This window comes from Lepisma saccharinum (genome assembly GCF_977018435.1).
Source record: "Lepisma saccharinum chromosome 12 unlocalized genomic scaffold, izLepSacc3.1 SUPER_12_unloc_1, whole genome shotgun sequence".
Classification (NCBI taxonomy): domain Eukaryota; kingdom Metazoa; phylum Arthropoda; class Insecta; order Zygentoma; family Lepismatidae; genus Lepisma; species Lepisma saccharinum.
Window position 1 is genome coordinate 2,602,529 of NW_028142891.1, and position 24,638 is coordinate 2,627,166.

Consider the following 24,638-nt stretch of genomic DNA (forward strand, 5'->3'; position numbering starts at 1 on the left):
ACAACAGCTTTAAAATGGCAGTAAAAAAATACTTCTCGATGAGCAGAGACAGAGCCACAATACACATGACACATGATTAGATTCCGAATGCTTACGTTGAAATCGAAACCAAATAAATGAGATTAGAACCAGAAACTAATGTTTTGATATTTGTGAATAAGTAAACTTGTTTTATATGCTTTGTAGTGTTAGATACTGAAATATTTATTACGGATAAATGTAATGGAATACTTATGTTATAGTAGAATTTTTCAGCAAAAAATGCAGGCTCGACCAGGACTCAAACCTGGCATACCGTGCCAGTGCTATACATACCACTGAGCTACCAAGCCAGTCTGGTATCGCCTGTAGTATTGTATTTTTGTTTGTTAAATTGTTCAAGATTTTGCAGGTTAAGTGGTAGAACAGCCACAGGCTGAACTTCGCCCATGAATAAAGCATTTCTAATTCTAATTCTAAAGGAGCACTTAGCACATCTAAAGAGAAACACAGGACAACACAACACGTCTCCACAGAGGATTATCCTGCCTGTGGATCCACAGTTACCGGGGTGTCCTACGTGGAAGTGAGGTTGACACTTGGGTGCCTAATCAGAAGGTCACACCTTACATATCCAACATTTTACTTTTCTAATATCAGTATTTTACTGAAAAGTTTGCAGTAGTTCCAAGGTCACAATTTGCTTTGATGCATTTACTGTTGAATTGAAGAATTACAAATATTATGTATAGCATCAGCAGTGTTAAAAACACTAATCATTTACGAAGTACGTGTTTTACATTATAAAATAACATGATCAGATACAGGAGTGAAGGAGTTCCAAGTGCAATTTCAGTTATTTTAGCCACTTTTATATCAATTGCTTCATTTACTTTTAAATTTCAAATCAGCTTCAATCTATCATCAACTCGTAGATGGCATATCAGAATAGAAGTTCCAGGTAATTTTACCATTTATAGCCCATATATTAATTAGTACTTCTTCGGAATCAGAATCATTGATTTTCCTGCCTTAAAAATCAGCTTGATAATATATTGCTAGGAGGTTTTGTGTATCGCACTGTTCTTTATCTTAAGCCCTCTTCCACTTCTCCCCCTACCTTTTTCTTGCAAATATACTACCATAAAGCATCTCTATGGCATTAATTACGGTATGCATGATTTATTTTTCAACTAAAGGGAAAGCTCTCACACCAGCTTTCATTGTTTATGTAAGTTTGATACTTCCTGATACTCCCAGCAGGATCTTAAATTATAGTATTTGGTTCCCACATAATCACTAATATAGGCAAAGGGATGTGACGACCTCATTGCCCAGTGACTTGTTCACTACAGTCAGTCAACCAACAGAGTGAAATGGTCAACATTTTGCTCTGTTGGGATTTACAGAGCTGTCCTGTCATGCCTCTATGAGTGTCCCACAATCGGCAGAAGTGGGGTATGGTTGGTGGACTACAATGTGATCCTTCCAGCTAGATCCAAGGGATCCGCTGACCAACGACAGGTGCGGTCCTGCATTCATATTAGGGGTTAGGCGTAGAGCTGACAACTCTGCACTGTAAAAAGACATGTCAAGAAACAGCAATATGAGGTCATGGATGTTCCCAAGGTAAAACATTCCGGAGGTAAAATAGTCCAACATTTGGATCTACATTAGGAATAAGGATATTAAATTAGGCACCTGGAATGTTCTGAGCCATTAGCGGCCTGGGGCATTTCAGTGTACAGTTAATGAGATAGTTAAGTATAAATTAGATGTAGTAGCTGTCCAGGAAGTTAGGTGGCCAGGAGAAGGGAATTGTAAAACTAAAAATTATACTTTTTTCTATGGTGGTACTGAAAATCATAATTTTAGAACAGGTTTCTTCATAAATAATAGAATTATCTAGGCTCTTAAAACAGTAGAATTTATTAATGATAGGATATAATATGCAGTTTTACAGGGTAGGTGGTGTAAAATTATTTTAATAAACATACATGCACCAATGGAAGATAAAGATGATAATGCTAAAGATGATTTTTATGCAGAGTTAGAACAGGTCTTTGATAAATTTTCTCAGTATGATATGAAAATTCTGTTAGGTGACTGTAATGCACAGATCTTGCCATATCATGGCCATGATCCGTGTGCAACTTTGGTGATAGATTTGGCGGGAATTTTGGCACGTCGAGTAGCCATATTGAAAGAAAAGTTTTGAAGTTTATGGAAGATTACATATGAAGTACAGTATATGTCTCATTTCAGACTACATATATTTGAATAAGTTGGTGAACTGAGGTATAGCTTAGGTGACCAAGATATTTTGTAGATCACTGAAGTTTATGGGTAAATTTTCATCGGAGGGATGAAACTCATCCTGGTACATTCATTTGCACCCGCATCGCAATTTTCTAGTTGTAAGAACAATGTAAAATAAATTGCTTTTATTGAATTAGAGTCTTGTTCAACTCCACATATAAAATATGCGCTCATCAATGTAAATTCTTAAGACAAACATTTGGCATACAATTTGAATTAGCATTCACGAATGTTATAATGCCAAAACATTATATTCTTTCCTAATTGCTAGGAAAGTGAAATCGCTATGGAGCATTTGGTACATGGCCTTCACTGAGGATGCTCAATGACAATGATACACTAGTTCATGTTCTTGCTTAAATATTTGCTGTCAATAAACACATAATATTGACTTGGGATTTTGCAATTCATTAAGCCAATGTATGTCCATCTCGTAGGGTCACAAAGAATTTATGAATGCCTACCGGTTTAGTGGGTTCATGACATATATTGGAAAGGAAGGTTAATTAGTTGGGATAAGACTGAAATTTTGTTGGGTGTGGGGGGCTAAGTGAATGGTTTGACTAATCGAGACAAATTGACAATTGTGCTTCATATCTCTGTGGTCCCATTGTCATCGCTACAGCACTAATCGAAACCTAAACAAAACAGTAATTTTGCCTGTAGTATTATATGGGTGTGAAACTTGGACCCTTACATTGAAAGAGGAACATAAATTGAGTGTGTTTGAAAATCAGATCCTTAGGAAAATATTTGGGCTAAAAGGGATGAGGAGGCAGGTGAGTGGAGAAGGTTACATAATTTAGAACTACATAATTTGTATTCATGTCCAGATATTATTAGAATGATTAAATCAAGAAGACTTAGGTGGGCAGGCCATGTGGCACAAATGGGAGAGGAAAGAGGAGTTTACAGGATTCTTGTTGGGAAACCAGATGGTAAGAGACCTGTAGGATGGCCAAGACGAAGATGGAGGGACAACGTTGAGATGGACCTAAAAAAAAATCGGTAGGGATGGAAAAGAGTATATAGAACTTGCTCAAGATAGGGAAAGATGGAAGGCCTGTGTTGCTGCAGCCATGAACCTTCGGGTTTAAGGAGGCTAGAGAGTTAGTTAGTTCGTCATTTACTTTATTTTACTTCACTCTTCTGGCAAGTTTGGCTATTTCTGATGATGGGGGATGAATGGCGATGAGATGGGTGAAAGGATTATCATAAGCATACAGAAACAACACAAGACAAGCTCCATATAAATTATACTGACTGTGGATATAAATGCCACAGCCTCTGCAGTCTGCTACATTTGGTATATTTTATTTCGCTTCTCTGTCACTTGCGGCTAATTGTGATGAGGATGAATGATGGCAAGATGAAATAGATGAAGGGACAATTACAACACAAATCCCATAGAGGATTATACTGGCCATGGGTCAAGATGCCAGAGCCTAGTACAGTTCCGGGTGCACTGCATGGAAATGAGGTTGACATTTCTGTGCCTTTACAAAGAATTGCCCTTTAAATCCAGAATAAATGTACCAGGAGCCCTTATGTGCACTCAACGTAGACTGAAAGACAAGTTGGGAGCAGTACTCAAAGAGTTCTAACCTAAATTTTAGAAAAATCTTATTGGTATCAAATAAAATTAACTATTCTTATCGCATTCCATCAAGATCTGCATTGCTATAGCAAGATGTCTGAAATTCCACAATCTAGGAAAAGTACCCAAATCTCGTCATGCCTGCCACAGTTAACTCTCTCCGGTCCCACTGCACGAAAAGGTCCAAAGTGATAAATAAAATCAAGCAGCGCAAAATCTGCACATGGAAGTTCACAATGAAAGGAAGGCTGCAATAATAAGGATTGTGGCAATGAGTTCACCATGCGAACAAAGAAGAAAGGCTCAAAGCACTGCAGCTCATTAAAACAAAGCAAGGATAAAAGAAGAGAGCAAAAGTTAACTATGTACCCAGCAGCAAAAGATTTCATTGATCGATTGATTGAATTAGCTCATTTTAGTTCGCTTTTCGGCCAATTTTGGCTAATCGCAAAGATGTGGATGAATGGTAACGCCATGAAACAAGAAAGGACAAACACAAGTGGTGGAAATCATACAAAAAGTCCCAGAGAGGATCAAACAGACCATGGGTCCAGCCACCAGAGCCTTCTTACTCTGCAAAATGCTATTCAGGGTGTACTACATGAAAGGGTCATCCCTTACACCTCGGTTGACACTTGGGTGTCTTCTGAAAGATTCACTCCTTACACTCCAGATGCCTTGTAAAGCAAAGTGGTCAAATTGGTGATGCTAGGTGGGAAATATACCATGGAACCCGCCATGTAAAGTTTAACACAGGCACAAGTATTTGAAAAACACATCCCCAGGTAGAGTGGATGTTCTTCCCTGCCCTCTTCAGCATGTCTTTTGGTTGATTGATTGCTTTTCTTATATTATGGGCACATCAGCACATAGGCTATTTTTGGCCGGCACAAGACAGGCTTGAGTTGGTGTTTTAAGTCCACTTTATGTATAGTAAGGCTAATCAGGACTGGATATGCCTTCATGGCATGGTGCTGTGCACAGGGGAGCACTTTACCTTTTTACCTACAGTTTAAAGTGGGATCCGAACCACTTGTGCCTCCACTGGGGATCGAACCTGGGACCCCTTGATTACAAGGCAATCACGCTACCACTGCACCATGGGGCACAAGACAGGCAACTAACAAGAAAATAAAGTATATCTATTAAAAACTTTCTCACTCAATATTTAAAACTAATTCATTCATTCATCACTGAACAAGAACTAAAACTAGACTGCCTCTGAGAACTAAAACATCCTCAGCTGAGGCTCTAAAAGGGCACTTAGAACACGTCTCCACAGAGGATTATCCTGGCTGTGGATCCAGGTGTCAGAGCCTCGTTGGCTGCAAGAAGCAGTTACTGGGGTGTACTACGAGAAAGTGGGGGTGACTTTTAGGTGCCTTGCCGGAAGGTCACCCCTTTCACCTCAGCATGTGAATTGGCACTCTGCCACGCTCCTCTCGAATTACCACTTGCAAAGCATTCCCATCTGGAGTGTTGGTGGCGTACACATTCTCCTCCAGGCATCCCCAGAGTTTAAAATCCAATGGTGTTAAGTCTGTCTCTCTCTCTGGCCACTCAAGGTTACCACGACACCTGCTGACTCATCCAAGAAAAGTATTCCCGGTTTATGCGTATGGCATAAGAGCAAAATGGGGTGGTGCACCATCCTGCTTCAAGTGCTCATCCTCTGCTAAAAGGCCATCCATCTTTGTAGGTTCTCCCAGAATACTTTTTGGATCAACCTGTGCACATCATAAAAAGAAAGAAAAAAGTTACAAATGTTGAAAAAGGGCAACTCCACTACAAAAGGGTACTACTTAATATGGCATATATATATAATGTCTTAAATACTCAGTTCAGTTACTTATTTGACCTACTTCCTGTCAAAGGGCAAGGGGGTTTTTGAAAGGAAGAAACTTTGTTCAAGGTAAGCAAATGGCATTTATTTTCTCCTCCAATATAGTGTTGATAGATTGTAAACATGCAAACAAAAGTTACTGTCTTATTCAAGTACGTATGAAAGGGCAAGGGGGTTATCTTCTTTCAGACGTGCATGTATTCTTAATCAGCATAATTGCTGATTGTTGTAGTAAGAGATTTAGGAGGCTTCATTCTCTGCACAACAAGGTAAATGTTCATTCTTATTGAAAAATTTGAACATTGCAAGGAAATCATCATGCTTAACTTCTGTTTAAAAATGGCCACTTTCGTTATTACACGAATAACAGAAAATATTATGTGCAAACTGTTAGCTCTAAACAGAAACTGCCAATGCATGTTCTGAAGATCAGGAATATCAATAATGCAATGTAATGTTTACATATATCTCTACACTAAAGTTACGTAGCATGGTTGTGTCAGCAACAATATATCAAGAAATGCTTACTGATTCCTGTACTTACAATATGTTCACTTAACTGGACTAAGTGAAGACAAGAAGAAACAGAGCAGAGAAAGGAAGCCTGAATGGATAGGAGTCCAGAAGGAAATAAAGCATTGGACCATTTCCTGCACCCCTCAATGTGCATGCACTGTCTCATCCCCCACCCACTCATCATTTGGGCACCAGGATGACCGAGAACCAGTTTCTCCCATTGTCCTCTGTGCAACCTACAACGTACTTTTACACCCAGTGAAACCTATGGTGTGGTCTTGCACTGACTTCAAACAGAAAAAGAAAACTGAAAATGATTTTATCTCTCTCATGTAAAAAGTAGCTTATTTCTAAATTTCAAATGTTATTTTCACGTGGAATTAATTTGTATACAAAACGGTCAGTTTTTCGGTGGTAACTTAATATTTGAGTAGGTCCAATCAAATGAAAAGGTCCAACGGAAAACATCCTGAAATACGTGTTACCTGCGACAGTGCTTTTGGGTGCTGTGTATGCCCATAGGTGAATGTGACACGTCAGTGGCAGGGGACGAGAGCATGCGCAATGTTGACTCGGGTGGCGTTGACTAATAACCACTCTTTCTCCCCTCCAGGTGAAACGTGGTGCTGTGTGACGGAACAAAGGAGGTTCCGCTCACGGACGTGACCATGGAAGAACAACGTGGTGTGATACGCTTTTCTGCACACTGAAGGTACACATTCAGCGGACATTTACCAGAAAATGCAGGCTGTATACGGTGACAAATGTGTATCGGAAAAAAAAATACTGAGGAAATGGTGCCGACAGTTTTGTGCTGGACACAACACACTAAAGGACAATTGACAAAGTGCATTCCTGATGTGAAAATGAATGCTATTGACTCTCTCATTCAAGAAGACAGACGGATTTCCCTCTCAGCCATTAGTGACCAAGTTCAAGTGTCATACGGTAGTGTGCAGGACATTGTCGAACTAGTCTTAAAGCGGAAAGTCTTTTGACCTTGACAAGGCCATCTGAACCCCCTGTGATGATTATCTGTTAGCATAGCATGCTTTCCTTCTTGGCGTTTCGATGGGGGCGTAATGAAAGTGAAAACAATTGTGTTAACCTTCTAACGTGTTATGGTATTACATCTAGAATTGCTCAACTACTTTATAACCCTTGGCATATTTACTGGGGGTACAATGACAGGTGCTTCCCCCTCCCACCAAGTCCCATGATTAAATATATAATGAAAATAGATGAATGGCAATTGTTCCCACAAACGGAAAGACGTTCGAGCAACATAAAAATAACTTTCTTCAAAAATATCCTTTCAGACTGTCTAAGAATAGACAGAAAGCCAGACCGTGGTACTTTACCTTTCACCTTTTTTTTAAAGAAAGGAGATAATTTATTTTGTACTTTGCTCAAACATGGGTCTCGGAATCTCCCTCGGACCCTAGTTTGCTGTAAAGGGAGAATCTTGCACCACTATAGGCATTGAACTGGTTATGTAAATCATTTTGCAATATATTATGGGCACTACCAACAAATAATATATATATATATGTTAATATTTATCGTTAAAATAATTTACTTGACACTCAACAAACAAAAAGGAACCCGTGATTAATGATCAATTACTGCTATTTAGCTGTCACCATCTTGTATTAACTTTTGCATTAGTTTTATGGGGGAATTTTGTATGCTATTTACAGGATCTGCAGAGCTCTTATGACCGCCAGTGAGCAAAATCCTGAAACACCACATTCTCTTTCCAAACACCAGGGTTTTTTTACAACCAGTTACAGAATGGCTTGCCAGTAATGAGTATAAATAGGAGATTTCACCTCACAGCAGAAGAGTTGAGAGAATTATTTTTTTTGAAATTTTTTATATTTAAAATACACAGCGTAATACACAGGGCAAGAAGGTGCCAAACTGGGTGGCAACGATGGTTTAACTTCCCTTGGTATATAAGATTCAGCATAGCGTGGGGCAAAAGTGGCATACACTTCTTACCGTATTTGATGCGGTAAATAATTCATAACATTTGAGATATTTACAGTTCACAGGATGCCTAGTCTACATGAATCGTACTCCAAATTATGTTCCTTTCCAACAGAAGAAATACTCATCAATAGGCAGTAGGCCCGTACCCAATTTTTTTTTAGGGGTGGCCAGATCAGAATATGTGGGTGTGTGTGCGCGTGCATGTGGCGGACCTCACCGACGGCATAGTGGTGGCCTTGTAATCAAGGGGTTCCAAGTTCAATACCCCGTGGAGGCTCATAGTGCTTTGGGCTCCACTTTTAACTGTAGGTCCAGTCCTGATTAACCTTTCTATGCATAAAATCGATTGAAAATCAAACTCAAACAAACACATTTATATGTGGTATTCATAAACTATCAAATTAATTCCTTAACTATCTGGCCGGCCCCAGTGGCAGAGTGGTAGTAAGCACATCACGCTACGACGCCAGGGGTCCCAGGTTCGAATCCCGGCCTGGGCATGGGTGTTTGTGAGTATCCATTCATCATATCATCACTCATCTCCATTTTCGCAAATTGGTCAAAAGTGGCGCAGCAAGCGAACTAAAATAAAGCAAATCAATCAATCAATATGAAACCTTTACTAACATGTTCAAAATGTCAAGAAATGATGAAATATTTGAAAAGTTTGTATGAAGTGTGAGATTTTATTTAATTCTCGCTTTCTATTAACAATGATCAATAACATTTCATACTTCTATTAGTCTTGCATTCGTGTTTTACTTTGATTGCATATACGTATGTTGCTATTGGTGTAAAACTGTTAGTGGTTGCTCGAATGGAAATATTTCTTTGTCTGAGCTCAGTGCCGGATCTACAAGCTGCAAAACCCAGAAATGCGGGGGGGGGGGGGGGAGAGACAAGTAAGCCTTTAGGGGCCCTCAGCCATGTGCATAGTAGAGGGTTCGTATATGTGTATGTAAAAACTAAACGTAGTTACTCAGGGGTACAGAATGGAATATAATATGTGTATATACAGTTAAGGTAAAGTTAAAGTTCCCTGTGCATAAAGCACCGTGCCATGAAGGCACATTTAGGGTATGTGGGCACCACACATTTTTGATGTCGACCACTTTGGAGGTGATGTGACCAGCATGACGCTGTGACCACCTTTACCCTCCACCACCGGGTACCAGTTTGTTTGAGGCTGGGTGGGCCCTAGAGCAGCTTGATGCAGGGACAATGCCGGAAAAATTTTGACCATAAATCACCCACCCCAGGTCTCCCGTGTGGCAGTCAGGCTAAAATATCGAGCTCCATAACAAAGACTGTATACATATGTGTTTTTGTCCTCTTAACGGTCCAACCCTTGCTGATCAGAGCTATGGCACGCAAACCATCAAGAAATGACACAAACATGACCGATGTGCTGCTCTGAAAGTGTGTTGTAAGAAGGAACATTTTCTTGCCAGCTTTTATCTGCCACGCGGCCTTCGCGAACAACAGTTCCCGGTGTTCCAGTCCCAGTGACGGGAGATGTGCGTCCCTTAGGCACATACTCTGTGTTATATTGCTATCAGGTGATGTGTCGCTTAACCCAGGTCCTCCAGGATCGGTAGTGAATGACAGTGCAGTGTTTAACATACATTACCATAATGCCAGAAGTATAAATAACAAATTCCTACACGATTTTAACGTGGCTTTTGCTGGTGATTTTGACTACGACGCAATTTGCATCACTGAATCGTGGCTTGATAGTTCTGTGTGCGACAGCGAGTTGCTTAGTGACCATTACATGGTATTTAGGAAAGATAGGCAAGATGTGTACTCTGAACGTGCGGATCATTGTGGTGGCATCCTGACTGCTGTTATGTCGGACATAGGAGCGAGAAGACTGACCTCCTCCGAGACCGAAATGGAAATAGTTTGGGTGGAAATCCCCTTGAACGTAAGTAGGAAACTTTATCTAGGACATGTCTACATTCCCCCTCCCCCTCTCCCAACGATCTGGATAAGCTTCAACATTCTCTTCTCCTCGTACAATCGCAGAGTCAAAATGACATATTAGTGCTGATCCGTGATTTCAAACTTCACAACAATAATGTGGCAAAGAAGTAATAATGAAAACAAGTTACATCCAGAGTGTATTAAAGACTCAGGAATAAATCGGGACTTTCTAAAATTAGTATCTGAAGCAGGCCTATCTCATGTCAACCCCTTCCCCACCCGCAAGGACCGGTTTCTAGACCTTATCTTTGTGAATTCAATGGAAACCCACCCGAGCGTGTCACTGGAGGAATCCGCAGTTCCCTTCCCTCTGACCACATAGCGGTACAATGCAGTGTTGCCATATCTCGTGTCACCAAGGCTGCTAACATTAAAAGTGGTCACTCACATCCTTGGCATAAAGCGAGTATTTCTGAGATCAAGAGCCTACTTGAACGTGTACCATGGGACATCATGCAGCTGACAGATATGACGTTGACGAAATGTGCGAAACCTTCTATGAACTGTTATTCTCATCATTTGATGACACTGTCAAATTAGCTCACACTGACAAGTGGGGAAATAACATCAAAGCTTAAGGGCGTACAAAAAGGCAAATCCACAGGTTCAGATCTTCTTCCCTCACACTTCATTTCTGCTTGTGCAAATGAACTCACTCCCCCGTTAGTAATCCTCTACAATAAAATCCTGGAAACAGGTTCTTCCCCCGCCGATGGAAGAAAGCTCTCTTGACCCCAGTTTTTAAATCAGGAGACAAACACAATATTAGCAATTACCGTCCAATCTCCCTTCTGCCAATATTCTCCAAAGTATTCGTATCACTCATTTTCGATCACCTCAGATAGAATCTAAGAACTGTCATAGGCCCTCAGCAGCATGCTTTCGTGTAGGGCAGATCCACAACCACAAACTTAGCATTGATAACACAAAGCATAGCGGACTGTATAAACAACAAAGGACAGTTGGATGTAATCTACACAGACCTCAGCATTCGGCAGAATAAACCATTCCATCCTTCTCCAGAAACTACTTAGTGTTGGAATCTGTGGTAACTTGCACAAATTACTAGCAAGCTATCTTTGTGATCGCACACAAGCAGTTGTACTAAACGGGTTCACCTCGGCCGAGAGAAGAGTTTCGTCAGGAGTCCCCCAGGGATCCAATTTAGGTCCATACCTTTTCCTTCTGTTCATCAACGATATTTTGAGCCACCTACAAAAAGTCAATATTCTAATGTACGCAGACGATATGAAACTGTATTATCCAATCAGCTCATTGAATGACTGTCACACGCTGCATGAAGGCCTAAACTCCTTCGCAAACTGGTGTAATGATCATAAATGTGAATAAGTGCAACGTAATGTCGAACCTGTCGTTCAACACCCATTATCAAGCCTTAGTGAAAAGGTGTATAAAGCTAGTTGGTTTCATTAGAAGAAATTTTCTGTTTAATTTTTCTGTGCCTACGGTTGTAAAAATATACGTCGCACTCGTTTGTCCTGTACTGGAATACTGTAGTCCCATATGGAATCCACAGTACAAAACATAGCAAGAAGAAGTGGAGATCATCCAAAGGCAATTTGTGAAATGGCTGTGCTTCAAGGCGAACATTGAATATCACAAAAAGAACTATACATCTTATGCAAGCATTTTGGTCTGGAAACTTTGTTCAACAGAAGAGTCGTCAGTGATGTCATTTCTTTTATAGAAACTGATTAATCACGGCTGTGAGTGTTCTGCACTGTTAGCAAGTATACACTTTAATGTAGGCGGACACAGTGCAAGAAACCGAAAATTATTCTACACGGAGAGGTCATTGGTCAACACGCATAGGTTTTCACCTGCAGTGCGCATGGAGGACACGGTGAATGAACTATTAAAAACTGTAGACTTTGATATGTTCACAGATTCACGTAGTGTGCTAAAAAAAAGATAATCTCAACAATAAGTTCATAAATTGATGTAAATATTGTGTACATAAACGTTCATACTTTCATGGATTCTTCTTTTTCTCTCTTCTGTCTTGTTATTTATTCACAGTGTATTATGTTCAACATAATTGGGAAAAGTATCCTCTGCTGGACAAATAAATAATAAGAATAAGAATAATAATCACTGCATGATTTTAACAAATGTATAATTTTCCAGGTGTGAGAAAACTGTCACATATACAGGGTGTCTCATCTAACATTGCAACCTAAAATATTTCGTGAACAACCACAAATATTGAAAAACTGTTTTCGCAGATATATAGGTATGAGAGGGGCTCATGGAATTAGTGGACACAATATGTTCAGCTACATAAGGAAGTACAATTTTCAACACAAACTTAGTTTTTCTTAATGGAAACCCCATTAAGAATGGAGTTTGTTACATTGAAATACGTCAAGTAATTGTAACCTGAAGTTGACGCTTGAAACAAACATTCTCACAAGTTGATTCGTGTGTCGTAACATACATATCCCCCTTTTGAAGCTATTTGTGTATCATAACAAACAGGTTACTCTTCTGCATACTATGCGTTGTGCTTAGGAAAGTTGTTACGTTCCAACAACTGCGGGTTACAATAAAATGTACAGGGTGGCTCAATAAGTCACTTAACACCCCCAGTACAAGGCCACTGCGGCATGGAACGTGAAAATGGCGATGACCAATCGTTGACTGGCCAAGGAGGAACCACATTGACGTCACCCGCATGGTCGGCAGCTATCTTGATGTCCGCCATCTTGAATTCAACTTCAGAAATTTAAATGGGAAGGTGGTCGTGCGACATATCAAAATGGGCTAGAATTTCACCAGGAACACAACTGTGACATTTGTTTTCACCTAACTTTAATTGTTGCAGAGTTAACAATACCACAAAGTTATGGCTCAATAAGTCACTTAACACCCCAGTACAAGGCCACTGCGGCATGGAACGTGAAAATGGCGATGACCAATCGTTGACTGGCCAAGGAGGAACCACATTGACGTCACCCGCATGGTCGTCAGCCATCTTGATGTCCGCCATCTTGAATTCAACTTCAGAAATTTAAATGGGAAGGGGGTCGTGCGACATATCAAAATGGGCTAGAATTTCACCAGGAACACAACTGTGACATTTGTTTTCACCTAACTTTAATTGTTGCAGAGTTAACAATACCACAAAGTTATGGCTCAATAAGTCACTTAACACCCCCAGTACAAGGCCACTGCGGCATGGAACGTGAAAATGGACATGACCAATCGTTGTCTGGCCAAGGGGGAACCACATTGACGTCACCCGCATGGTCGTCAGCCATTTTGATGTCCGCCATCTTGAATTCAACTTCAGAAATTTAAATGGGAAGGGGGTCGTGCGACATATCAAAATGGGCTAGAATTTCACCAGGAACACAACTGTGACATTTGTTTTCACCTAACTTTAATTGTTGCAGAGTTAACAATACCACAAAGTTATGGCTCAATAAGTCACTTAACACCCCCAGTACAAGGCCACTGCGGCATGGAACGTGAAAATGGACATGACCAATCGTTGTCTGGCCAAGGGGGAACCACATTGACGTCACCCGCATGGTCGTCAGCCATCTTGATGTCCGCCATCTTGAATTCAACTTCAGAAATTTAAATGGGAAGGGGGTCGTGCGACATATCAAAATGGGCTAGAATTTCACCAGGAACACAACTGTGACATTTGTTTTCACCTAACTTTAATTGTTGCAGAGTTAACAATACCACAAAGTTATGGCTCAATAAGTCACTTAACACCCGCAGTACAAGGCCACTGCAGCATGGAACGTGAAAATGGCGATGACCAATCGTTGACTGGCCAAGGAGGAACCACATTGACGTCACCCGCATGGTCGGCAGCTATCTTGATGTCCGCCATCTTGAATTCAACTTCAGAAATTTAAATGGGAAGGTGGTCGTGCGACATATCAAAATGGGCTAGAATTTCACCAGGAAAACAACTGTGACATTTGTTTTCACCTAACTTTAATTGTTGCAGAGTTAACAATACCACAAAGTTATGGCTCAATAAGTCACTTAACACCCCAGTACAAGGCCACTGCGGCATGGAACGTGAAAATGGCGATGACCAATCGTTGACTGGCCAAGGAGGAACCACATTGACGTCACCCGCATGGTCGTCAGCCATCTTGATGTCCGCCATCTTCAATTCAACTTCAGAAATTTAAATGGGAAGGGGGTCGTGCGACATATCAAAATGGGCTAGAATTTCACCAGGAACACAACTGTGACATTTGTTTTCACCTAACTTTAATTGTTGCAGAGTTAACAATACCACAAAGTTATGGCTCAATAAGTCACTTAACACCCCCAGTACAAGGCCACTGCGGCATGGAACGTGAAAATGGACATGACCAATCGTTGTCTGGCCAAGGGGGAACCACATTGACGTCACCCGCATGGTCGTCAGCCATCTTGATGTCCGCCATCTTGAATTCAACTTCAGAAATTTAAATGGGAAGGGGGTCGTGCGACATATCAAAATGGGCTAGAATTTCACCAGGAACACACCTGTGACATTTGTTTTCACCTAACTTTAATTGTTGCAGAGTTAACAATACCACAAAGTTATGGCTCAATAAGTCACTTAACACCCCCAGTACAAGGCCACTGCGGCATGGAACATGAAAATGGACATGACCAATCGTTGTCTGGCCAAGGGGGAACCACATTGACGTCACCCGCATGGTCGTCAGCCATCTTGATGTCCGCCATCTTGAATTCAACTTCAGAAATTTAAATGGGAAGGGGGTCGTGCGACATATCAAAATGGGCTAGAATTTCACCAGGAAAACAACTGTGACATTTGTTTTCACCTAACTTTAAATTTAAGGGCAATTTCCGCATGGGAGAGTGACACGTCCTTTCCTTTTTGCTTAAATGTTTATTGTTCAAATAATCGTTAGTATGTGATTATGTGGTATTTATTGTTAGACCAATCACTGAAAATGTCCGGATATTGACTTACAGGTATGTACATATCTTGTAGTATTGGTTGGCATGGGAAATACGATTGTGTTTTGTCTTTACATAAAAGTTTAAAAGAGTGATGATGTGAATTGATCGTGTCAAGAGTAGCATATTTCCTTTTTCACTGATCTGAACGAAAATGCCACTAACACGTGAGGAACGGATTGCCATCATATTGATGTCAGGGGAGAGAAGTACGCGAGACATTGCCCCAGACTTCAATAACCGCAATCCTGCAAGACAACCGGTGTCACATGTGGCCGTCAGCCAGTTGCTGGCAAAGTTTCAAGATACTCGATCTGTGGACGACAAGCCGCGACATGGACGTCCGAAAACAGCTACAGATGAGGGTACTGCTGTAGCAGTGTTGGCATCATTTGCAAAGTCCCCAACCCGTAGCACATGGAGACTGGCGCTGGAAAGCGGTGTAAGCAGGGGTTCAATTCAAAGGATTGTACGTGACCACCACTGGCATCCGTATAAGATACAGCTGCAGCAGCACCTTAGTGAGGACGATCCAGACAGGCGTTTGCAGTTTTGTGAGTGGGCTATAGCACAACTGCAACGTGACCCTGCCGTCGGTAGCAAGATTCTGTTCAGTGATGAGGCTAATTTTTATGTGTCGGGAGAGGTGAATAAGCAAAATCTGCGGTACTGGTCACCCAAAAATCCACATTGGACAGATCCCAGCAAGGTGACGGGAGGCGGGAAGCTAATGGTGTGGTGTGGTACTTGGGGTTCCCGACTTGTTGGTCCATTTTTCATTGAGGGCAACTTAAATGCAGAGGGCTACTTGCTTCTGCTACGGGAGCAGATCTTACCATCCTAACTGTCTGAGGATGGGAGCTATCCTGAATGGTTCCAGCAAGATGGTGCTCCACAGCACTATGGGATGATAGTCCGTCAGTACCTGGATCAACAATTCCCTCACCACTGGATTGGTCGCCGAGGGATTGTGGAATGGCCTGCACGCTCACCTGACCTGACACCATTGGACCTTTACCTCTGGGGACACCTGAAAGCCATGGTTTATGCTACGAAAATCAGGGATCTGGCCACTTGCGCACACGCATTGTGGATGCCTGTACTGCAATAACTCCTGAGGTTCTTCAGAATGTGGTAAGGTCATGGGAGAGATGATTACACGTGTGTGTTGCGCAAGAGAGACGTCATATTGAGCATGTGTTATAACTTTGTGGTATTGTTAACTCTGCAACAATTAAAGTTAGGTGAAAACAAATGTCACTGTTGTTTTCCTGGTGAAATTCTAGCCCATTTTGATGTCGCACGACCCCCTTCCCATTTAAATTTCTGAAGTTGAATTCAAGATGGCGGACATCAAGATGGCTGACGACCATGCAGGTGACGTCAATGTGGTTCCCCCTTGGCCAGACAACGATTGGTCATGTCCATTTTCACGTTCCATGCCGCAGTGGCCTTGTACTGGGGGTGTTAAGTGACTTATTGAGCCATAACTTTGTGGTATTGTTAACTCTGCAACAATTAAAGTTAGGTGAAAACAAATGTCACAGTTGTTTTCCTGGTGAAATTCTAGCCCATTTTGATATGTCGCACGACCCCCTTCCCATTTAAATTTCTGAAGTTGAATTCAAGATGGCTGCCGACCATGCGGGTGACGTCAATGTGGTTCCCCCTTGGCCAGTCAACGATTGGTCATCGCCATTTTCACGTTCCAAGCCACAGTGGCCTTGTACTGGGGGTGTTAAGTGACTTATTGAGCCACCCTGTATAGTTTGTACATAAGTAAACTGACAAATTATCTAAAACATTCTGATACATCTTTCTGAGTTAACAAATAACTGTTAATTAAAAAGTATAAATTTTAAACATTCCGCCATCAGTTACATGCATAAATGTTAGTGCATTAACATCTTTCTAATTTTTAATTGGGGTTCATTTATTTACGTCATAATTTTTAGTACATTGGAACAATCAACTCTTCTAGTTTGGTCATGACGAATCTTTAAGTTTTCAACTATTAAACTTTGCAGATTATACTCTTTTTGCGTCAAATTGATTTATCAAATTTATCAAATAAAGCAAGGGCGTAACAAAGTACACTAATTAACAAGACGTTTGTGATAATGTACGTACCTCAGAACTGTTGCTGAGAAAATAGTATTTTCAGACTCTGAAAAGGCCGGGATGATACTTATCTATGGCGAGTGTAGGAAAAATTCAGCACATGCGTGCAGCTGTATGCACGACGGCATTTGCGCTCAGCTCTACAGACAGGCATAGTGAAGGATGCGCTTTTGCACTCAACTTCAGGTTACAATTACTTGAGAACTGCTTGACGTATTTCAATGTAACAAAAGCCATTCTTAATGATTTTTTCCATACTTTCAAATGAGCTGAAAACAAAATGGGGTTTCCATAAAAAAAAGAAGTTTGTGTTGAAAATAGTACTTCCTTACGTAGTTGAACGTATTGTGTCCACTAATTTCATGAGCCCCTCTCATATCTATATATTTGTGAAAGCAGTTTTTCAATATTTTTTGTTGTTCACCAAATATTTTAGGTTGCAATGTTAGATGAGACACCCTGTATATACAAATTTTGAGTTGAATTCAATATGACCAATGGGGTTCCCTCAAAGCCTACGTGTTGATTTATTTTATTTTACTTTGCGTTTTGTGCCTCTTGGCTAATTGGCGAAGATGGGGATGAATGATGACATTGATGAATGGACATTCACAAACAACCATGCCCGAGCAGGATTCGAACCTGGGACCCTTTATATACACTACTACTCAATATGCATAAAATATTAATCAGAAAATTACTTTAATCAGAGCAGGAAGGACGTCCGGACCCCAACTCCCCACCCGAAAGACTAATTAAGTGCGAAAATTAAATAATGAAAATATACTCATTTAGCCTTTGTTGCATAATATCCTCTGAACTTATTGGAAGACAATATTGGGATCATAGGACTTTGAAGAACAGGAAGGACGTAGTTAGGAGGTCCGAACCCCTCTTCCCACCCGAAAGACTTATTAAGTACGAAAATTGAGCAATTAAAATATTAGCATTTGTTGCATAATCGGTGGTTATTAATTCCCTTTGAACTTTTTAGAAGGCAAGGATTATATTGGGATCATACAGCACTGAATTACATTACAAGGAAAATTTCTGTACATTATTACTCAAAATAATATGCATAAAATAACTTTTTTTTCTCCAACTACATGTAACATCATTTTTGTTATTCGATAAACATTCAATTTTTCATCTATTTGACATTAATTTCATTTCCAGGGCACTTGCTTTTATGTAAGTTATTCCGATCTTAACTACAGGTAAGCTACGTAATGAATATGCTGTTATATCTCTATTATTATCTATTTGTATAATAATAATATAATATTAATTTGTGTATTGTAATTATTATAAATTTGATTTAATATAATTATTTTAATTAAAACATTATTATTATTATCCCTGAGACACTTGGTTTGGACCCCCCAAAACATATTTCTAGATAGGTGTCTGTATTAAACAGACGATTCATAGGAGTAATTAATATTCGTGTTATTGATCTGACAGACACACTTACTCAGAACATTTTTCCTAGCAATCTAGCCTTCACACTAATGATGGCCAAAAAATATCCAGATTCCGAAAAATCTAAAATCCCGATTTGGAAATTTTACTGTCTGAATTTCGGGGATAGAGGTTTATATATAACCACTTTCCATTTTTCAGGTCAAATTTATTAAGAAAGCTCTCGATGTGCTTCACTTTAAGTATCGCTTTTATCGCCCAGAGTTTCCTCCAAGTACCCACCAAGTACTCTGGCTGGGTGCCAGAGCCCCTTGAACATGTGCAAAAAATCCCGGTTCTCCCACCGGGGATCGAACCCGAGTCTCCAGAATGGTAGGCAGATCATATACTCCGTAAGAAGAAAAAGTCTGCATTTAGCAACCCCAAATTCACATGTCTTGCAAGAACACTGTTATCGTCACTAAGCTAGTGTAACAGGAATTATCATTGTAGGAATGGCGCCTTTTTTCAGACTCTTCTTTGGTGTAATTCCTACTAATTCGGAATATAAATCACATTCGTAACACACTGGTTTAAAAAGAAAAATAGCAACGTGAAATTTGTCTTTCAATAGCATTTGTTTGGAACTTCACATCGGACGGAGATATGCGGTAAACAATATGGGAATTTTTCATTTTTATATATATATTTATGCACTTGCAGCGTAGCGAGACATAATTTGTTGTCACCCAGACACTACAATATGAAATCCATAAAAAAAATTACTGGAAATACACAAATATAAGCGCAAGGGAAGAACATAGAAACAAGTTTCCCTTGCTAAAACTAGCGGATACCAAACTTTCCCCAGCGATCTGTCATTACTATGACGTCACAGTTTTACAACCACCTTGGCTTGCTCAAAAGGGTCGTTATGAATGAACAGACCTTCCAAAGCAGGCGGCAAACAAGTCAACGGACCTTGGATAATATTTTGCGACGGGTTCAAGATCTGTCGATCTGGCATTGTCTGCAGAGCTGTAGCTGTAGCTAGAAATGTCAGTGCCCAGGACACGAATAGATTTTTACACTCTCTGTACCGAATGTTGACTTCCCCACCTGGATGTAGCTGACATATTTGGATATTAAAGAAATATTATGTTTGAATCTGATGAAAATACACCTTTGCATTCAAGAATTATGGCTAATAGAAGCCAACTTGTGTAGCCAACTTCATCTCCATTGTACCAACTCCTTCTTAGCAACTCCGACATCCCAAGTCAAGGGCACATAAGACCCTCTTCCTTGTTCTCTGTTTAGATAAAACCAGTTATTTTAGTGTCAGTCTGTCTTAGTACATAATTTCAGACCAACATTTTTTGATATGATGGAATTCTGAGGGGAATTTTTTTCACTGCATCATCGGCAAGAGCTGTTATCATCAAGTTGCAAAGGAGATATATTCCGGGAAACTAATGGTTAGATATGTAGCAATCAGGAGACAGGAAACTGATTCTTATCTCCAGACACACAACAAAATATGAATTGTGTACATTGATGTTTATTCTGTCGATACATGTTCGGCTCTTCTTCAGAAATCGCCTTGAGGAAATATTTCAGTCAGGAAGCGGAGATATTGGTAAAATTTCAGTAACCACCAAACGTCTCTAATTCCCTTTTTTTCACATTGATACTTACGTATTCTGCATTCCTAAGGATTCTTGAAGGTGGCATTTCGTTTTTTTTGTTCGGTTTCGCTTGCGTTACACGTGCTATGGCAGAGAAATCTTGACTAGCATTGTCCATAATCAGTGGTTATGCAGTGTTACAACCTTCTTCATAGAAAAATACCTACTTTCGTTTTACTGATTTTGTATGTCTTTCAAGGTTCGAAAAACGAACGAACCATGCACAGCAAGGTTAGGTTAGGTTAAGCAAACAGTTAAATTTGTTTTTTTAAAATCAGAAAAAAAAATTTCGGGTTCAAAAACACCACGAACCATGCACGGATAGCCCCACAAACCATTCATAAATAGACCCACGAACCATGCACGGATAGCCCCACGAACCATTCATAAATAGCCCCACGAACCTTTCATAAATAGCCCCATGAACCATTCACAGATAGCCCTACGAACAATTGATAAATAGTGCCATGAAACATGTACGGCAAGGTTTGGTTAGGTTCTGTTAGGTTATGCAAACATAGTGAAAATTGTTTTTTAAAATTAAAAAAATATTTTTTTTCGGGTTCGAAAACCCCACGAACCATGCACGGATAGCTCCATGAACCATTCATAAATAGCCCCACGAACCATGCATGGATAGCCCCATAAACCATTTATAAATAGCCCCATGAACCATGCATGGATAGCCCCACGAACCATGCATGGATAGCTCCACGAACCATGCATGGATAGCCCCATGAACCATGCACGGATAGCACCATGAACCATTCACAGATAGCCCCACGAACCATTCATGGATAGCTCCACGAACCATTCATAAATAGCCCACCGAACCATGCACGGCAAGGTTAGGTTAGGTTCTGTTAGGTTACGCAAACATAGTTAGAATTGTTTTATTAAAATTAGAAAAATTGAAGATAATTTGGCAACTGTCTGATATCGCCCAAACGGATTTCTTCAAATTTACAGGCGAAACTACTTACTGAAATCACTTTCTGTATCATTGTCGAGGTTCTTCGAGGTATTTTCTTTCGCGGAAACTAAAAACTTCACCATAGAATGCTGCAGAACAATAAATAATCAATTGTTACATAAGGAACTTGCATCTTCTATAATATTAGGCCGTTGTTTCCATTATGTATGTGCAGGTGGCGCTCGAAAGTCATGCGGTCTCGGCAGTGTTTCCAAACGTGCCTTTTTTATTTATTTTTTTTAACTATGCTTACCTAACGAAACCTAACCTAACCTTGCCGGAAATGGTTCGTGGGGCTATCGTGAATGGTTTTTGGGGCTATCCGTCAATGGTTCGTGGGGCTATTGTGGATGGTTTTTGGGGCTATCGTGAATGGTTTTTGGGACTATCCGTCAAAGGTTTATGATGACATAATAAACACGAAAGTAGGTATTTTTGGGTTAAGAAGGTTGAAACACTGCATACCCACTTCAAATCGACAAAACACAAGCACGACTGCATGCCATATTGTCTGTTACCCAAGCATAACAAGGAAGACAAATAATGACTTCCAATATGAAAAGCTAACACTATTTTATGGAAAAAGCCATAACTTCACCTTAAAGAATCTTCCGCAATGCAGAATATGTAAGTATCAATGCTAAAATTAAGGAAATAAACGAGTGAGAGGTATTCAGGCCTTATCAGACAAGTACCGATAATTCATTTCGGTAACAGTAGTATAAGCTGGAGACGGATTTCTTAAAATTTACAGGACAAAAGACGAGAAAGTACTTACGGAATTGCATTCTTGAGGACTTTCTGAAGTCGGGGAAATTGTTTTTTAGAATCGTGCAACGTATTTTGCCTGTAAATAAGATATTTTTCATCAATCATGCATCTCCGTTGTACGATAGCTCGTGCCGCCATTACCGTAGACTACGTGAATCAAATGTTCCGTGCGTTCGGTTATGTAACCCCCTCACAGTGTAGCAACCACGCGGAAGTTTGACAAGATGACGTGTGAGCGGTTTTTTTTCCAATGTAAGGTAAGACTCTAGTTTACGTCGTTTTCATAAGGAATACGTGTCATATATCGTTCGAAGGCTTATTTTATAAGGAATTCAACAACGTAAATCTCAAAGCGAGCAAAAATTTCCTGAAGGAGTAAATCGAGAAAAACCAATGTTGTCCGGATATGTACAATTGAACGTACTGAGGAATTTTTTAGATGATGAAGCACATATTTAGGGGTGAAATGAGTGCTAATGGAACCTAACCTAACAGGCCTAACCTAACCTCATAGGCATACCTCGACCCCGTGAATGGATAGTGGGGCTATCGTGAACAGAAAGTGTAAAAAGAAAAAGGTACTTACCCGAAGAGATGCCGGGTGCCGCACCACGATCGCGCACCGCGAACGCAAAGAAGTAATCACCATGCAGATAAGGACGTAAAGTAGAGTCTAACCTCAATTTTAGCTTAAAAACCTTTTGTGAATAGTTTGTGCGGCATTTATTGGTTCATAAGTTTTGAAACACTGCACATCAGCTGACGATAGACAACGTGAGTCAAAATTTGCCCGCTGAATTAGCAACGACCAATAAATGATTATAACGTTAAAAATAACGCTTTTCTCATGGAAAAAAAAGTGATTTCCAGCTTGAAAAATCTTCCGCTATGCATATGAGGTAAGTAGCAATGATTTTTATTTGAAAACAAACGAGTTTAATGTGTCTCCGGCTTATACTACTGTTACCTTTATTTCAATATAACATATAATCTGGGTTTTTGGACATTCAAATTCCTTCACAATTCCATGGTGAATTACAAATTCGGTAACATTATCGTATGAGGGAAACGGATTCCTTCAAATTTACAGGAGAAAGTACTTACGGAAATCATTTTCTTTAGCATTTTGAAGTTCCTGAATATAGATTTCATCCATTTTAATGTGAATGCAAGTTGTTTTCTGCGAAAATCTCTGTCTGACATGCTGTTTCTGCTCCTGCCATTTGCTTTCTGCATGAGAGTGCATTCTGTGTGTTAAGATGATGCAACCCAGTAGCCAGTATTTCAGCCTCCCCGTGTTTTCACTAAAACCACGTGTCGAGTATTTTTAATATTTTTTTTTAACTATGCTTGCCTAACCTAACTTAACCTAACCTTACGGAAAATGGTTTTTGGGGCTAACGTGAATGGTTTTTGGGGCTAACGTCAATGGTTTGTGAGGCTAACATCAATGGTCTGCGACGTATTAGCATAATTTCAAATCCGGGCACGAAAGTAGATATTTTCCGGTGAACGAGGTTGCAACACTGCATAAATCGACAAAACACTCTCAGAACGCCTCCTAAACCAGTACGCTATCACGGCCATAATGTGTTACAGATTCGAAACAACAAGTAACAGTAAGTACTCCTAAATAGAAGAAATAGACATTATCTTAGTTAGAAATGCATTATTTCACCTTAAGAAATGTTCCGCATTCGAAAATAACACGTTAGCAATGTAAAGAAGTCCGAAATATATGATTCGTAGGTGTTTCCCTCATACGATAATAGTACCACAAATTCTACTGGATCTTCAGCGCCGTGCAATTTCACCATGCATCCTGTGAACGTCATGTTGTCGCAAATTCGTAATCAGAAATGATGAACAGTAGCCCATGTTACAACTGTTACACAGTTACAAAACCGCGTATTTGGAAACACTGACCGGTTGTTACGACATGAAACGCACGCAAAAATTTGGTTCACGTAGTAGACGGTGATCAAGGGAACACCTTTCGTGCATCGGAGTGAAATTAATGTCGAAAATTACATGGTTTACCGGCAAAAAATTTCAGCGAGGATAAAAGACACTTACAAGACCTTCCTAAAGTATAAATAAACTCATTTCGGTAAGTACTTTCTCCTGTAAAATTGAAGAAATACGTTTTTAGGAAACGAAAATTTTACCCGCGTATTGCAAGCAAATGAAAGGAAAATCCATCCCGCTATCCCTCTCGCTGGGTTCCAACACGAACCATCGCTGTCGCGCTTTTCTATTTACTAACAGGGACACAACAGGGGTGGCATCGCCACCGGAAAAGTTTCAAATATACTGTCTAATCACAACGTATGTGTAAAAAGAACGTGTACGAAGATTAGATTATATTGCAAATTAACCACTACTCAATAAATTTACCTATAATCACCGCAAATAATAAAATTAATATCCAAACTCCAATATATATGAAATAGAACGTCCGTGGAACACACAGATTATATACTA

At 40.1% G+C, this 24,638-nt stretch overlaps 1 long non-coding RNA gene across 1 annotated transcript; it reads right to left on the bottom strand.

Moving 5' to 3' along the window:
• Positions 1 to 5,091: 5,091 nt before the first annotated feature.
• On the bottom strand, positions 5,092 to 24,638 carry LOC145982149 (uncharacterized). The gene is made up of 2 exons (XR_014441025.1): positions 24,552 to 24,638; positions 5,092 to 5,622 (listed from the first exon to the last, which is right to left on the bottom strand). It is a non-coding gene; the product is annotated as an uncharacterized LOC145982149 (long non-coding RNA).